Source organism: Oncorhynchus nerka, linkage group LG10 (genome assembly GCF_034236695.1).
Source record: "Oncorhynchus nerka isolate Pitt River linkage group LG10, Oner_Uvic_2.0, whole genome shotgun sequence".
Taxonomy (NCBI): domain Eukaryota; kingdom Metazoa; phylum Chordata; class Actinopteri; order Salmoniformes; family Salmonidae; genus Oncorhynchus; species Oncorhynchus nerka.
Genome location: NC_088405.1, coordinates 36,997,885 through 37,014,945, shown reverse-complemented (window position 1 = coordinate 37,014,945; position 17,061 = coordinate 36,997,885). Strand labels below are relative to the sequence as shown.

The window sequence follows — 17,061 nt, the reverse complement described above, 5'->3', positions numbered from 1 at the left end:
CCTAATTTTTGTTTTATTATTTATTATGTGGATTTTGTTTTATTTTACTGTTAAATTAACCCGGCATTGTTATACATAGATGCCATTTTTGTAAATGTAACATTTATCTCAGGTGGCCTTAAAGGGTACACCTAGCACAAAAAGCACTCCCTCTATACAGAATGTAAATGACAAAACAATATTGTTCAATATAACCAATACTAACTTACATAATATTGTAGTCTACAGTGTATATTTACCAAATATTTTCTGGGTAGACATGGCTATTCTGTCTTTTTTTTCTGTTCCTATTAAGACTGGTTTGCATTGAAGCACATGGGAATAGTATGTTGATATCCAAATATTCAATGAATATGAGCATACATTTTTTTGTTTGTGCAGATTTCAAGTTTGTTAAAACACAAACTACAGTTATGCATACTGTGCATATAGCCATGGCACCTTTACCAAGATTAGGAACAATTAGAAACCTCTGTACGTTTTGGAGTGGACAGGTATGTGTTGATGCAGAGGGAGATCAGAGAGGTTGAGGGTATTCAGGGATAGAAGACGTACAAGTGGTGGATAATAATGCTAACAAATGAGGGGCAAGAAGATGACTATTGGGTGACTACTCATGCACTTTTGGGTAGGGGCATTGTAATATTGTTGTCTTTCGTTCATCCAGGTGATTGTTTTTTTGGTCCAGCACCTGTACCTTTTTAATACACAGAGGGAGATTTGAAACTGTCTTCAGATAGGCGTTAGGAAGACGAGTTGAAGTAATAAGAGTAGAATTGCAGTACAGCAAATGTGAATCAGCTTTCAATAATTAATTGGAAGTTGTGTGGGTACTGGTCTTTGTTGCGTGGCTTTTTATCCACAGAGGGCCAGTGTGTGTAACGGTTTTCTAGGTGTGGTGAAGGAGAGTCGGACCAAAACGCAGCGTATAGATTGCGATCCATGTTTAATGAAAACGTAAAACTCGAATCAATACAAATGCACTACAAAACAACAAACTTAACGTAATGAAAACCGAAACAGCCTATACTAGTGTAAACTAACATAGAGACAGGAACAAGGACACTAAGGACAATCACCCACGACAAACTCAAAGAATATGGCTGTCTAAATATGGTTCCCAATCAGAGACAACGATAAGCACCTGCCTCTGATTGAGAACCACTCCAGACAGCCATAGACCTTGCTAGATAACCCCACTAGCTACAATCCCAAATACATACACACCAAAACCCCAAGACAAAACACACCACAATAGAAAAACTCTATGCCACACCCTGGCCTGACCCAATACATGAAGAAAAACACAAAATTCTTCAACCAGGGCGTGACAGTGTGGGGGCATGTTTGTGTTCTAACCAAGCAATAAGAAACCTGATTCAACTAATCATGTCTTGATTGAATTAGTTGAATCAGGTGTGTACTGGTCAGCAAGAACAAAAGTCTTAAGTCCACATTGATCTCTGTGGTACGATTGGACACTCCCCTGTTACGAGTGCTACTTTCATGATGAATAGTAATGTTCCGTTTCTTTTAAAAAGAAGATTATATTAATCACAGTTTACATAACAAATGTGAGTTTGTACATTTCTAACATGTGGAACTGAATTAAGATGTATTATTTAAGAGGTGGGCTTATGTGGAACACCCATGGGCTTGAAGGGTACACTCAGTACCCATTAAGCCCAGTCCGAACTTTTCATATATTTTAATAAAACAAATATATTTGATAAAATGTAAGTAAAGTCATTTTAACTTCACATGAGATGTTCATCTTTAATTTTATATCCACTTTTCTTACAAAAGTTTGGGTGGTATATGTTAGAAATGTCTAAACTTAGATTTGGGTGGGCTTAATAGTTACACTTAACCTAATTCAGGTGCGCACCAGCCAGACAGTGGTTTGGCTAGTGCAGTTTCTATTGCGCACGTGATGTAGTTTTCGAAATGAATGGCAACTGGATTGACGCAGATAATTGATTCTGTCAGGTAGGCATAGGTTACTTTGTTAACTTTTAATTGCCATTCCATATACCCCAAAACAGTTAGGCTGTCATTAGCATCACTAATGGCTACACAAAGTGGTAAAGAGAGAGGCCCTATGCTCACCGCACACAGCAGGAAACATTCAGGTAAATTTGCCAGTGCCAAATGAAAGCTACAGGCCCGAATGGGTGGGGTGGGGTGGGGTGGGGGGGATACTGCCCCGGGTCAAGATCTGACAGGAAACCGAATGGTGCGTGCATAATTTCAATAGCAGGAAATTTTGTCTTTCATTTGCGGGCTGAGCAAGTAGCTTATACAGGGTTCATACAAGTCAAATTTCAGGAGTTTAACAAGCACTTATAATTTTCAAGGGCCTACATTTTATATTGAATTGTTGTAATAGCCTATAGGAAGAAAAAAAATCGCCCCCCAAATGTGTACTTTTCTGCATGCATTTATTACTTTACGAATAATGCATTCTTTTATAGGCCTATCCAATGTTATTATGCATTGACATTCACAATATTTTTACATTCTAAAATGTGTCCGAATAATGTGGGCATTGCTTGACTCAATGGACAGCATGTCCTCACACAAACACCCCCTCTTCGAAGGGGGAGACACCCTGGACCCAAACTGTTACAGACCTATATCCATCCTGCCCTGCCTATCTAAGGTCTTCGAAAGCCAAGTCAACAAACAGATCACTGACTATCTCGAATCCCACCATACCTTCTCCGAGCCGGTCACGGGTGCACCTCAGCCACGCTCACGGTACTAAACGATATCATAACCGCCATCGATAAAATACAGTACTGTGCAGCCGTCTTCATCGACCTGGCCAAGGCTTTCGACACTGTCAATCACTATATTCTTATCGGCAGACTCAGTAGCCTCGGTTTTTCTAATGACTACCTTGCCTGGTTCACCAACTACTTGTTCAGTGTGTCAAATCGGAGGGCATGTTGTCCGGTCCTCTGCCAGTCTCTATGGGGGTACCACAGGGTTCAATTCTCGGGCCGACTCTTTTCTCTATACAGTGGGGCAAAAAAGTATTTCGTCAGCCACCAATTGTGCAAGTTCTCCCACTTAAAAAGATGAGAGGCCTGTAATTTTCATCATAGGTACACTTCAACTATGACAGAAAAAATGAGAGAAAAAAATTCAGAAAATCACATTGTGGGATTTTTAATGAATTTATTTGCAAATTATGGTGGAAAATAAGTATTTGGTCAATAACAAAAGTTTATCTCAATACTTTGTTATATACCCTTTGTTGGCAATGACAAAGGTCAAATGTTTTCTGTAAGTCTTCACAAGGTTTTCACACGCTGTTGCTGCTATTTTGGCCCATTCCTCCATGCATATCTCCTCTAGAGCAGTGATGTTTTGGGGCTGTTGCTGGGCAACACGGACTTTCAACTCCCTCCAAAGATTTTCTATGGGGTTGAGATCTGAAGACTGGCTAGGCCACTCCAGGACCTTGAAATGCTTCTTACGAAGCCACTCCTTCGTTGCCCGGGCGGTGTGTTTGGGATCATTGTCATGCTGAAAGACCTGGCCACGTTTCATCTTCAATGCCCTTGCTGATGGAAGAAGGTTTTCACTCAAAATCTCACGATACGTGGCCCCATTAATTCTTTCCTTTACACGGATCAGTCGTCCTGGTCCCTTTGCAGAAAAACAGCCCCAAAGCATGATGTTTCCACCCCCATGCTTCACAGTAGGTATGGTGTCCTTTGGATGCAACTCAGCATTCTTTGTCCTCCAAACACGACGAGTTGAGTTTTTAACAAAAAGTTATATTTTGGTTTCATCTGACCATATGACATTCTCCCAATCTTCTTCTGGATCATCCAAATGCTCTCTAGCAAACTTCAGACGGGCCTGGACATGTACTGGCTTAAGCAGGGGAACACGTCTGGCACTGCAGGGTTTGAGTCCCTGGCGGCGTAGTGTGTTACTGATGGTAGGCTTTGTTACTTTGGTCCCAGCTCTCTGCAGGTCATTCACTAGGTCCCCCTGTGTGGTTCTGGGATTTTTGCTCACCGTTCTTGTGATCATTTTGACCCCACGGGGTGAGATCTTGCGTGGAGCCCCAGATCGAGGGAAATTATCAGTGGTCTTGTATGTCTTCCATTTCCTAATAATTGCTCCCACAGTTGATTTCTTCAAACCAAGCTGCTTACCTATTGCAGATTCAGTCTTCCCAGCCTGGAGCATGTCTACAATTTTGTTTCTGGTGTCCTTTGACATCTCTTTGGTCTTGGCCATAGTGGAGTTAGGAGTGTGTCTGTTTGAGGTTGTGGACAGGTGTCTTTTATACTGATAAGTTCAAACAGGTGCCATTAATACAGGTAACGAGTGGAGGACAGAGGAGACTCTTAAAGAAGAAGTTACAGGTCTGTGAGAGCCAGAAATCTTGCTGGTTTGTTATTGACCAAATACTTATTTTCCACCATAATTTGCAAATAAATTCATTAAAAATCCTACAATGTGATTTTCTGGATTTTTTTTCTTCTCATTTTGTCTGTCATAGTTGAAGTGGTGAAAATTACAAGCCTCTCATCTTTTTAAGTTGGGAGAACTTGCACAATTGGTGGCTGACTAAATACTTTTTTGCCCCACTGTATATATCAATGATGTTGCTCTTGCTGCGGGCGATTCCCTGATCCACCTCTACGCAGACGACACCATTCTGTATACTTCTGGCCCTTCCTTGGACACTGTGCTATCTAACCTCCAAACAAGCTTCAATGCCATACAACACTCCTTCCGTGGCCTCCACCTGCTCTTAAACGCTAGTAAAACCAAATGCATGCTTTTCAACCGTTCGCTGCCTGCACCCGCACCCCCGACTAGCAACACCACCCTGGATGGTTCCGACCTAGAATATGTGGACATCTATAAGTACCTAGGTGTCTGGCTAGACTGCAAACTCTCCTTCCAGACTTATATCAAACATCTCCAATCCAAAATAAAATCTAGAGTCGGCTTTCTATTTCGCAACAAAGCCTCCTTCACTCACGCCGCCAAACGTACCCTAGTAAAACTGACTATCCTACCGATCCTCGACTTCGGCGATGTCATCTACAAAATAGCTTCCAATACTGTACTCGGCAAATTGGATGCAGTCTATCACAGTGCAATCCGTTTGGTTACTAAAGCACCTTATACCACCCACCACTGCGACCTGTATGCTCTAGTCGGCTGGCCCTCGCTACATGTTCGTCACCAGACCCACTGGCTCCAGGTCATCTACAAGTCTATGCTAGGTAAAGCTCCGCCTTATCTCAGTTCACTGGTCACGATGGCAACACCCACCCGTAGCACTCGCTCCAGCAGGTGTATCTCACTAATCATCCCTAAAGCCAAAACCTCATTTGGCCGCCTTTCCTTCCAGTTCTCTGCTGCCTGCGACTGGAACGAATTGCAAAAATCTCTGAAGTTGGAGACTTTTATCTCCCTCACTAACTTTAAACATCTGCTTTCTGAGCAGCTAACCGATCGCTGCAGCTGTACATTGTCCATCGGTATATAGACCCACATCAAACATCTCCAATCCAAAGTTAAATATAGAATAGGCTTCCTATTTCGCAACAAAGCATCCCTCACTCATGCTGCCAAACATACCCTTTTAAAGCTGACCATCCTACCAATCCTCGACTTCGGCGATGTCATTTACAAAGTGGCCTCCAATACCCTACTCTGCTAAATGTATGCAGTCTATCACAGTGCAATCCGTTTTGTCACCAAAGACCTATATACTACCCACCATTGCGACCTGTACGCTCTCATTGGCTGGCCCTCGCTTCATACTCGTCGCCAAACCCACTGGCTCCATGTCATCTACAAGACCCTGCTAGGTCCCCCCTTATCTCAGCTCGCTGGTCACCATAGCATCACCCACCTTTAGCACGCGCTCCAGCAGGTATATCTCTCTGGTCACCCCCAAAACCAATTCTTTCTTTGGCCGTCTCTCCTTCCAGTTCTCTGCTGCCAATGACTGGAACGAACTACAAAAATCTCTGAAACTGGAAACACTCATCTCCCTCACTAGCTTTAAGCACCAACTGTCAGAGCAGCTCACAGATTACTGCACCTGTACATAGCCCACCTATAATTTTAGCCCAAGCAACTACCTCTTTCCCTACTGTATTTATTTGATTTATTTTGCTCCTTTGCACCCCATTATTTTATTTCTACTTTGCACATTCTTCCACTGCAAATCTACCATTCCAGTGTTTTACTTGCTATATTGTATTTACTTTGCCACCATGGCCTTTTTTTGTCTTTACCTCCCTTATCTCAACTCATTTGCTCACATCGTATATAGACTTGTTTATACTGTATTATTGACTGTATGTTTGTGTAACTCTGTGTCGTTGTGTGTCGAACTGCTTTGCTTTATCTTGGCCAGGTGGCAATTGTAAATGAGAACTTGTTCTCAACTTGCCTACCTGGAAATAAAAAATATAGCCCACCCAATTTACCTACCTCAGCCCCATACTGTTTTTATTTTATTTACTTTTCTGCTCTTTTGCACACTAGTATCTCTACCTGCACATGTTCATCTGATCATTTATTACTCCAGTGTTAATCTGCTAAATTGTAATTATTCACTCCTATGGCCTATTTATTGCCTACCTCATGCCTTTTGCACACAATGTATATAGATCATTTTTCCCCTACTATGTTATTGACTTGTTTATTGTTTACTCCATGTGTAACTCTGTGTTGTTGTCTGTTCACACTGCTATGCTTTATCTTGGCCAGGTCGCAGTTGCAAATGAGAACTTGTTCTCAACTAGCCTAACTGGTTAAATAAAGGTGAAATAAATACAAATTCCGGCAGTCAGCATGCCAATTGCATGATCCCTCAACTTGAGACATCTGTGGCATGGTGTTGTGTGAAAAAAACGGCACATTTTTAGAGGGGCCTTTTATTGTCCCCAGCACAAGGTGCACCTGTGTAATGGCCATGCTGTTTAATCAGCTGCTTGATATGCCACACTTGTCAGGTGGATGGATTATCTTGACAAAGGAGAAATTCTCACTAAGAGGGATGTAAACACATTTGTTTACAACATTTTAGAGAAATAAACTTTTTGTGCATATGGATCATTTCTGGGATCTTTTATTTCAGCTCATGAAATATGGGACCAACACTTTAGATGTTATATTTAATTCACTCTTAATAATCACATACAGCCCATAGATACATTTTTATCTAGCTGACTAACATTAGCTAAATGGTTAGCATGATTCGCTAGCTAGGTAAAGTAAAGACACTGCATTGACTCTCGACAGCCAGCTATAGGCAGCTGCTTCATGAAAACGGATCCATTGTGATTTTATAATTATGTTACTAGCTACAGTGACCAGATAGCTAGCTTGGTAAAGCATTTAGCGTTGTGTGCATTGCTGCACGTACAACCCCATTCGTTTCATATGAAGTGTGTGACTGCCTTGCTCAGTTAGCAAGCAAGTAAATGTTAGCTAGTGTTTCAACTAGCTAGCTAGCAAGCTAAAATTACAAGTAGAAACGGCAGGCTCCTCCGTGTGCTCCAGGTACATATTTTGTACTAGCAAGAGAATGAATGGCCTCTTGTTGTGATAAGTGCTTATCTGCAGTCTATCAGCAGCCGGTATGTTTCATGCTTTTAGATAAAAAATAAAATCAAGTAAATCAAATATCTGGTATTAAGCCTTTCTCATAACTCTGGTTAAGTAGGCCTAACTAACTTAATTATTAACCTCTTGTCTGGTTAGATAGAAATTATGAAAAACCTAAAAGTCTTCTGTGAGTGCCTTGAACAGAACAGACCCGCCATGGCTTTTGGCCATCCCACAGGACTTTCTAAAAGCAACGCACCAAAAATATCTAATTTACTCTGGGCTGGGCAGAGAGCAGGCTTCCTCCCATAATCTTGTCCACTCTCGAACCCTCCCTGAGATCACTGGGATCCCCAGAGAATGGGTGTGTTAAGCAGAAGTAGCCCCGTTCTGTTTCATTGCAGCCACGGTTTTCTATGGGTAAGAGTTGCACTTATTGTCAGTTTAGGCTAGTTGATTATACGTGTAGTGAATAGTAAGCAGATAAGTGCACCAGCATCTAGTAGGCCTCACTTGCTAGATGCACTTAGATGACGGTTTTTGATAATCTTCCAGATTTGTTTATTTATTCGATAGCATGCCTACACTAATTGTAGCAAGGTCAAGATGGGTCAGACATCACTAAAATATAGTTTTGGCACATTATTCATTGGGATGTTCTGGTCCTGGCTGCTGTTTACTGCTGGTAATTTCTATGTGAAAGGACCCATGAGCACCAAAATGTTAAGTTCATAGGAGCATGTCAAATGAAAGCTAAGAGTCAATTTTTTTTTACAGCCATTTTCCATCCTAAAAATTAGGAATAAGCAAAGGCTTTGATTTCTGGTCAAACAGATGGGTTTTTAGAAAACATCTACCAGAAAGTCTTAAAAGGTATTAGAAATACATCAAAACACAATGTTGAAGTAATATCAACACTTATATTTAGTTTTAGAGAAATTGTTCTGCCTTTTGTAAATTTAAACAACCACACCAGTAGAAATGTGGCTAGAGCTTACCCTTGATGTTGCACAATGATGTAAGTGAATAAGTCATCGTTTTAGTCAAAGTATGATGTATTTGGGCTTTAAGTGCAAAATCCAAATGTGTGACTTTGGATGTTTCCGTGAGTCTTTACGTGTCTTTTCCTATGAGATGACGTGCAAATTCTTTTCAGCCTACGTTTAGTTTCAGGGCAGGGTTTTATTTAACTCTGCCATGCTGGTGGATGGTAAATCTTTATTAATCAGAAACACCTGCTGTAAAGTTCTTCCAATTTGCGAGTCGTCCGAGAACCAAACAACTTTTCTTTGTAGCCTGCACTTGGGCTTCCAACAGCCTCGAAAATGGGCTATATTGTACAAATTCCTGAAAACAAAAATGTGCTTTATGGCCTTAATTTAAGGTTCGGGTTAGGCTAAGGTGCATTCATCTTAAATGGCTAGGTGGGACAACCACATATTACAGGCATAGAAATAAATTTTTCCTCAATAACGTAGCTGTCAGTAGAGTCAGAGCTAGAAGGGGGGGTGGGGCTGGGTTTCAAGTGTCGGTTAAGTGTTTTAATTTTTTTATTTAATTAAATTTTTTATTTTTGTGTATTACATTTTTGGGTTGAGGGGGGTCGAGGTGAGGAGGAAGATTTTTAAGATACTATTTGAAGAGGTAGGGTTTTAGATGTTTTTGGAAGATGGGCAGGGACTCTGCTGTCCTATCTTCAGGGGGAAGCTGGTTCCAGCTTGGGGTGCTAGGACAGAGAAGAGCTTGGTCTTGGCTGAGCAGGAGCTGCCCTCCCGTAGTGGTGGGAGGGCCAAGAGACCTGAGGACTGCTCGTGTTGGGGTGTTAGGGTTTGAGCATAGCCTGAAGGTATTGACGCATCCGTGTTTATAATTGTTGTTATTTCCCTGCTACACGTGGAAATTGCCACAACATTCCCACCCCCAATTCCTGTATGTATTAGCAGCCTGCGTCAGTCTTCGAGGTGGAACCTTAACAGGAATTTGAATGTGTCATGTTATAGCTGACACCCCATTCTTTCAGCAGGCATCATAGAATCTTAATTCGGAGCAGTTATTTAGGAGTTTTTGGAAAGTATGGACACAAAATACTGAGGGAGATTTTACTGAAATTCTGTTACCAAACTTTGCATCTGCTCAGTTCTTCCCAGTAAATGTATTTTTGTACAATTTTCAGTGTAAATTGTTTAAAGTTGTCATTGTGCATAGAGTTGTATGGTTTGTTAAACTGAAATCAGTTTTTTTTGGCATACATGTTAAGTGAAGAATCTGAGTCTCAGCACCATTCCGTTTATCGTGGAATTGCCCTGCACTATCTGAAGTAGCATGACCCATCCATAATGGTGCTCTGTGGGCTGTTATTGGTGTGTATTATGTGAAATTGGATTGCTCAGTCATTTGGCAAAGCTGGAATTGCAGATGGCTGCAGTTTTAGTTGTGTTAAGAGGACGATTGTTGTGGCGTTGATTGTGTTTTGTCGTCACCTCTCTCAATAGGTTGCTCTCTGCAACCCTCTCTCCCCTTCTCTTCTCTCTCTTGCGCAATTTAGGCTTGTAATCTTGTTAGCTTTGCATTGATTTGCACTGAGATACGGCACAGGCACGGTACACAGGTAGGTGTGCTACCACTAGGGATCTTTTTTATACTAGCCACACACATGCTGTATTATTTTGGGTGGGGCATTTGGAATGCTCACCCGAGTCTCTTTGATGCCTAATCAGAATGGAGACATGCTAATGAGGACACAGGATGGATGCAGATTAGCTAACTGACCCCATACCACACACTGGCAGCGCTCGTCATTTTTCCCTGGTCACTCGCTCCGTGTTAGCCTAACGACAGCAGCGTATAGGCTACCCTGTGTAGGAGCATTAAGCAGATAAAGGTCATACAACTCTTTAGGCCTGTAAAACTATTCTACCATATTACAGTATAGTGGCAGTGTATGTAGCCGAGGCCTCATCCTATTTCCTAGTTCCCACCGCGGTCATATCGTTCTGAAACACTCCTCATTGCATGTTACACCTCTGCTGTGTTGGATGAATGGACAGGATAATGTCTTTCTGATGTTTTGAAAAACTTTGCCTACATTTGATTGTGATTTAAAGGTTAAGTGCCGAGCAGTGCGTGCAGTTACCAAAATTCAGATTTGTCACCGGCCCAACATAACCCCCGTTAAAGTTGCATAATCACAATATTAATTTCTGTGTAAAACACCACATGGGTTAGCTATTCTTGGGCATGATTTAAACAAATTAATAATAATAATAATGTTGGAATGTAAATCCTGAAATGACAATCTAACCTTTCTTTGTTTTTTCGTGGACGTGATTAGACTTCGTAAGGATAAAATCCCCCAACCCACATGGAAAAACATGGTCCCCCTTAGAAAGTTTTGATGTTGCTTCACATTACCAACCAGTCCATTTGGAGGGAAAGACAAAAGGAAAAGTAGGGTGTGCACCTTTCGCCTACTAAGTGCATTTGCTGAAAGCTGCATTGTCCAGTAGACTGGGCAGTTCTTTCTTTTTTTACCACGACCTTGTTTGTTTGATTGGGAACAGTTAGGCCTTTCACAATCAGTCTGTATATGGAATTGAACTAGTCCCACACGTGCAAACTCAGTACTCTGCACAGATTAGCTCACACAAAAGGTTACACATGCATGTATGTTCTTAGTTAGTCTTGCTTTGAGTGGGATGATTCTTACCTTTTGTAGATTGCTTTGTGTTGGACTGTTATAATGGCAGTAATATAGGCCATCTCTCTGACATTACAATGTGAGGGAATTGCTGTGCATATCTGAACCTAGCGTGTAAGTCCTTATATAAGTCTGTCAAAGCTGGATTGTTTTTTAAAAATGAATTGTACACTATTTATAGGCTAGTGAGTTTATCAGTAAGTCTTGAGAGAACCGATGATGGATAGGTTACCGTAATTGCAAATGCCTGTTATCATAACTAAAGCTTTTGACCACTAAGTTAACATGGTTGAGGGTGAATGGGGCCTCAAGGTCCATGTCTTGAAGGAGGGAAGGGAGATACCGTATAAAGTCTGTAAGTTCTTGTGGAGAGAGGGGAAGTGGCACCACCCCTTGAGAGAATAGAGGGAACACCTCCAACCCAACACACAATACACCCCCACTCGCACTCTTATCCACGACATAGTCGGGGACGGGAGACTGACTGTAACACTAGGTCAATTACAATGAAAGAATGAGTGATGTCACACCCAGGCCCCCTGCTCCAATCTTGGCTGTGTACAGTTACAGTTTAAGGATGAATGTCCTGTTTGAAACTCCCTCGTCCCTCCCTCCCCCTCACTATTTAGCCTGCCATGAGCAACCTTATGAGTTAGGCCTATGATCATTACACACTGTTGATTCTCTCCCCCCCACTTAGTGACGGGTGTGTATTTGTGTGATCATCATTAGTAGTAGGGATGGGCATGAGTAATGGAGTACTCGGACGGACGTCAAAGCTCGATCTTTAACCAGAGATCACATTTTTTTGAAATACTGTGAAACTATTTGATGGAATGTGTTTTGTGGCTGCCAGCAAGTTACATTTTATCTTGAAGACTACTTTAATATGCTTTGACTCGATTGTTCCATTTCTACATGTGCATTTCCGGAGGACAACAGAAAATAAACCAAGCCAAGCATCACACTGTTCTATTCTCTAAGGTCCCTTTCCCCTCTGTCTCGTTCACTTAATTGCGTTCCGACCGCTCCCTCCACACACATGTGCTGAGTGCACACAAAAGCACCCCTTAGGCCTACAGAAATAAATGCCTATAAAAACGTATCTAACTGGCCCTGCCGAGTGGCGCAGCGTTCTAAGGCAATGCATCACATTGCTAGAGGTGTTGGTACAGAACCGGGTTCATTCCTGGGCTGGGCCACAACCTGCCGCGGCAGGGAGTCCCATAGGTGGTGCCAAATTTGTCCGGGTTAGGGCAGGGTGTGGCCGGTGGGGCTTTACTTGGCTCATTGCGCTCTAACAACTCCTTGTGGTGGGCCGGGTGCCTGCAGGCTGACCTCGGTCGCCAGTTGAACTGTGTTTCCTCCGATACATTGGTGCGGCTGGCTTCCGGATTAAGCTGTTGGTTGTTAACCTCTTCAGTCGACCCTCTACTTTTTTGAACATTTTGTTAAAAATCGCGCAACATTTCAGCGCCCTGCTACTCATGCCAGGAATATAGTACGTTCATATGGTTAGAATGTGTGTATAGGAAACCCTCGGACGTTTTTAAAACTGGTTAAATCACGACTGTGGCTATTACATAACGTGCGTTACATCGGAAAGCGCAGGAAAACCTGATCACAGAAAATGGAAATAAATATCCTTGCGCCACTACCGCAATTGTTAACAGTGAGCCGAATTAGATAAGACCGAGCATTCAACTCCCACAGCATCCCCATGTTGTCGAGTATCTTGTGAATTTAATCCTCTTTGATTCTTGGTTGAACCGAAAGAGGGGCACGACGTACCTCCGGTCTCCGCCCAGATCATTCCGGAAGAGCTCTCTCCTGAAATTTTTTCCAAGACGACAGCTAATGATATGTACATCGCCTACGGATGATTTTTATCGCTTATTAACGTTTACTAATACCTAAAGTAGCATTACAAACGTATTTCGAAGTGTTTTGTGAAAGTTTATCGTCTACTTTTTGAATTTTAAAAAATGACGTTACGTTGTGAAATCGCTGTTTTTTTCGTTTATCACACAGTCTACATATAACGATATCTTGGCTTTATATGGCCCGATTTAATCGAAATAAAGACCCAATAGTGTTTATGGGACATCTAGGAGTGCCAACAAAGAAGATGGTGAAAGGTAATGACTGTTTTCTATTTTATTGTGCGGTTTGTGTAACGCCGAAATGCTAATTATTTTGTTTACGTCCCCTGCTGTGCTTTTCTGTTGTAGTGTATTGGTGCATGCTATCAGATAATAGCTTCTCATGCTGTCGCCGAAAAGCATTTTAAAAATCTGACTTGTTGCCTGGATTCACAACGAGTGTAGCTTTAATTTGATACCCTGCATGTGTATTTTAATGAACTTTTGAGTTTTAACTAATACTATTAGCATTTAGCGTAGCGCATTTGCATTTCCAGAGCTCTAGTTGGGACGCAAGCGTCCCAGGTAGAGGTAAGAGGTTAAGGAGGCGGGTCATTTTTCTGAGGACGCATGACTCCACCTTTGCCTCTCCCGAGCCCGTTGGGGAGTTGCAGCAATGAGACGATCGACTACAGTTTTATCACAAATGGATTGAAGTAGGAAAATGTGTTCCAACAATGAGCTGCAGTTTTGGAATAATTGCATCCCGTCTATTTCCCACTTAAGCTACTTTGCGAACTGCTAGTGCCATTTAGAATTGGTTAGGAGGGCTGTCCCCGACCCAACAAAAATATTGGTTGACCGAAAATCGTCTGCTCTTTTGACCAATCAATTTGTCAATTTTAAATGGTGTATTTTTCCATATACAGTACCAGTCAAAAGTTTGGACACACCTACTCATTCAAGGGTTTTTCTTGATTTTTGACTATTTTCTACATTGTAGAATAATAGTGAAGACATACCTATGAAATAACACACATGGAATCATGTAACCCAAAAAGTGTTTAAACAAATCCAAATATATTTAAAGTAACCACCCTTTGTCTTGATGACAACTTTGCACACTCTTGGCATTATCTCAACCAGCATCATTAGGTTGTCACCTGGAATGCATTTAAATTAACAGATGTGCCCTGTTAAAAGTTAATTTGTGGAATTTCTTTCTCCTTAATGCATTTGAAACAATCAGTTGTGTTGTGAGAAGGTAGGGGTGGCATACAGAAGATAGCCCTATTTGGTAAAAGACCAAATTTATATTCTGGCAAGAACAGCTCAAATTCGCAAAGAACAACAACATCATTACTTTAAGACATGAAGGTCAGAATCCGGAAAATTTCAAGAACTTTGAACCTTCAAGTGCAGTCGCAAAAACCGTCAAGCCCTATGATGAAACTGGCTGTCATAAGGACAGCCACAGGAAAGGAAGACCCAACCTTTTGCAGAGGATAAGTTCATTACCAGCCTCAGAAATTGCAGCCCAAATAAATGCTTCACAGAGTTCAAGTGTGTTTTTAATAAAATTAACTATATGTATTGAGCTTGTCACATGCTTTAAGGACACTGCTTGATTAAATAAGACACCCATGACTCGAAGGAGCCAGAGATCAAGATAACCAGAAGGAAAAAATGTAACCTGACCCGACCATCCTCCCACTCCTGCTAGCTTTTGCAGATTCTGTCGTCACTCCCCTGAAGTGGCCCGTAATAGGCTACGTGAGGAGTCGGCAACCATTCTCATGTGGAATGACAATTTATCTTACCATTTCTACCGCTCCGCGTGCCAGTTATGGTTTTCAAATACACTTTTTTGTGGAACATTTTAATTTAATTTATAATAATGTCTTCGTATCTCAACCATTGTCGTGGTTAAATCCAAATTCTATCCAAATCCTAATGAAATTGTACAAACCTAAAAAGTAACTTCCATTGCCAACTATGTAAAAATAGCCTACATAAAGCCAACAAATAAAAACATTGCAGCCTGCAGGTAGAAAGTAGAAAAAAACGAATATCCTATAAATCACATTGGCTACGCATGGCCTGTCTGCAACCAACTTGAAATATTGTATCAACTATTAACTTGGGTCTGAACTCCAAGTTTCCCGGGCCAGTGAGCTCTGGACAGCAACAGTTGTAGGCTATTTGTGCAAGGGATAAGAAGTAATCAGGCCTATTTTATGAAATTTCCACTGGATCAGAGCATGACATTTTTCCCTTTCACGCTGAGTGGTTATTGAAAAGGAGAGGGCTGTAAAGATATTTAGAATATATTGAGGAACTTTTGTCATGCTCTATCCGATGTAAAAACAGACTTCCGTTGCTTGCTGTTTGAGGTGAAGAACACATTACTTTGAGAAGCTCCACAGCTCATTAGTGGTGGTGTGTTAAGCTAATCAGAAATACTATCAGCTCCCCAAATGGGCACATTTATATGCCTACATTTGCTCGCAGGTCAGGTAGCCTATAAGCCTACTTATATGCGTAATCAGGTGTGCGTCCTTACTCAAAATTTACAGGAGCGCTCTAAACTAAGACAATGACTAAATTGACAACTCGTAAATGGAATGAAATAAATCAAAACTTGTGCCTCACAAGTGTAGCATAGGTTGTGCGCTCTGCAAGCAACCTGTCTACTCCAACAATGAGAATGGTAAAAGACTGGAATAATGATGCAGTATATTGAATGCATTCACAGAAATTACCGTAACCAAACAAACATTGTAGATACAAATGATAGGAATTGGGCCTCCCGAGTGGCACAGCTGTCTAAGGCGTCACTACAGACCCGAGTTCGATCCCGGGCTGTATCACAACCGACCGTGATTGGGAGTCCCATAGGGCGGAGCACAATTTGGCCCTGCTTCGTCCGGGTTTGGCCGTCCGGGTTTGATTGTGGCCTGTGGAATGTTGTCCCACTCCTCTTCAATGGCTGTGTGAAGTTACTGGATATTGGCGGGAACTGGAACGGGCTGTCTCCTACGTCGATCCAGAGCGTCCCAAACTTGCTCAATGGGTGACATGTCTGGTGAGTATGCAGACCATGGAAAAACTAGGGCATTTTCAGCTTCCAGGAACTGTGTACAGGTCCTTGTGACATGGGGATCTCTGTGCATTCAAATTCCCAATGATAAAATGCAATTGTGTTCATTGTCTGGAGCTAATGCCTGCCCATATCATAACCCCACCGCCACCATGGGGCACTCTGTTCACAACATTGTCATCAGCAAACCGCTCGCCCACACGACGCCATACATAGTCTGCCATCTGCCCTGTACAGTTGAAGAGCACACGTCTCTAGTGTGCCAGTGGCCATCGAAGGTGAGCATTTGCTCACTGAAGTCAGTCAGGTCATGACCCTGGTGATGACGATGAGCACACACACCGATGAACTTCCCTAAGACGGTTTCTGACCATTTGTGCAGAAATTCTTTGGGTGTGCAAATCCACAGTTTCATCAGCTATCCGGGTGGCTGGTCTCAGAAGCCGGATGTGGAGGTCCTGGGCTGGCGTGGTTACATGTGGTCTGCAATTATGAGACTGGTTGGACTTACTGCCAAATTCTATAAAATGACATTGGATGCGGCTTATGGTAGAGAAATTAATATTCACTGGTGGACATTCCTGTAGTCAGCATGCCAATTGCACACTCCCTCAAAACTTGAGACATCTGTGGCATTGTGTTTACATTTCAGTGGCCTTTTATTGTCCCTAGCATAAGGTGCACCTGTGTAATGATCATTGTTTAATCGGCTTCTTGATATGCCACACCTGTCAGGCGGATGGATTATCTTGGCAAAGGAGAAATTCTCCCTAACAGGGACGTAAACAAATTTGTGCACA

At 42.0% G+C, this 17,061-nt stretch overlaps 1 protein-coding gene across 1 annotated transcript in view; it reads left to right on the top strand.

The window, feature by feature from the left end:
- The window catches only part of socs5b (suppressor of cytokine signaling 5b), a 52,717-nt gene that overhangs the window by 22,096 nt on the left and 13,560 nt on the right, over window positions 1-17,061 (top strand). The gene's annotated exons all lie outside the window — the stretch shown is intronic.